Here is a 1,098-nt window from a genome sequence, read left to right as displayed (position 1 = left end):
TTCCATGGTACATACTGTGCCTTTTTCTGTGTCATTGATGTCTTTATTTGATTTGTAGAAAAAAGAATCACATACAGAGTAAAATCAAGCCAATGGTTAAATAAATAATACAAAATAAATAGTCATATATAGCAATTTGAGCATCTTCTAATACATCTAATCAGGACGTAATGTATTAAGCTCAGAGTTTACAATTTGTCAAGAAAACAATACAGGGTGAAGGCTGACCTTGAACAGGAGAAATGTGTTGAGTTTCATCTTGCTTGGTCATGTGGTTTGTAGCAGAGTGCTGATTTTTGCTCTGAGGCCTGGAGGAATAAAAATATAACATAAATTTGTAAATGTAACAATTCCAGAAGGTTGAAAAAGGGGTGGAAAGGGTTGAACCAACCTCTTAAAGCATGAATCTGTAAAAAAACGAAAAAGAAAATAATTTCAAACTGCTCTGGTGCAATGACAGTACATCTACTTCAGACTAGATGCATGAATACTTAGATCACATAATAAGGCAAAAACAAGATGGCCTCACCCTTTGACAGTTTGAAGCGACACAACAGCAGAAGAAGAAGAATCAGTAAAATTCCACAAACAAGTCCAACAATCAAAGGAGTGAGAAACGAAGAGTTTTCAGGCCCAAGCTCTGCTGTAATAAATGTTAGGTTCTAATTAGATTTATGTATAAAGATTCTCCAAAATGATTTAGGGTTCTTTAATGGCACAAGAACAACACATATTCCCAATAACAGTATTTCTGTATAAACCTGAAGGTTACAAACATATGCTAGAGCCCAACATTCTTTTCCTGTATATTATATTACTTTACTTACCTTTCCTTGTCTTGGCTATCGATTTAATATTCGAGACCTGTGCGTACAACAGGCTAACGTCTAAAACAAAGTCTACCACTGAATTCATAAGTAGTCCTGCTCCTAATCACATCCATCCAACCTTCACTTCTTTAGGGCTTTCTTGGACTTTACTGATACAGGTCTCATAACATTAAACATTAGCCTTGTCACAAAGATTTATGCTTCAGTTGGCACTTTTTTCTTCATTTTTGTTAAGACGCGATAATCAACAGATGATATGACAACACTT

General features: G+C 35.0%; 1 long non-coding RNA gene across 1 annotated transcript; it reads right to left on the bottom strand.

Moving 5' to 3' along the window:
* Positions 1-805, bottom strand: LOC102308416. The gene is made up of 3 exons (XR_318282.2): positions 530-805; positions 392-407; positions 1-308 (listed from the first exon to the last, which is right to left on the bottom strand). It is a non-coding gene; the product is annotated as an uncharacterized LOC102308416 (long non-coding RNA).
* Between the last annotated feature and the right edge of the window lie 293 nt (positions 806-1,098).

Source organism: Haplochromis burtoni, unplaced genomic scaffold, assembly GCF_018398535.1.
Source record: "Haplochromis burtoni strain Fernald_Lab_line unplaced genomic scaffold, NCSU_Asbu1 Contig_7034, whole genome shotgun sequence".
Classification (NCBI taxonomy): Eukaryota; Metazoa; Chordata; class Actinopteri; order Cichliformes; family Cichlidae; genus Haplochromis; species Haplochromis burtoni.
The sequence above is the reverse complement of the archived record's forward strand: the minus strand, read 5'-3'. Positions and strand labels throughout refer to the sequence as shown.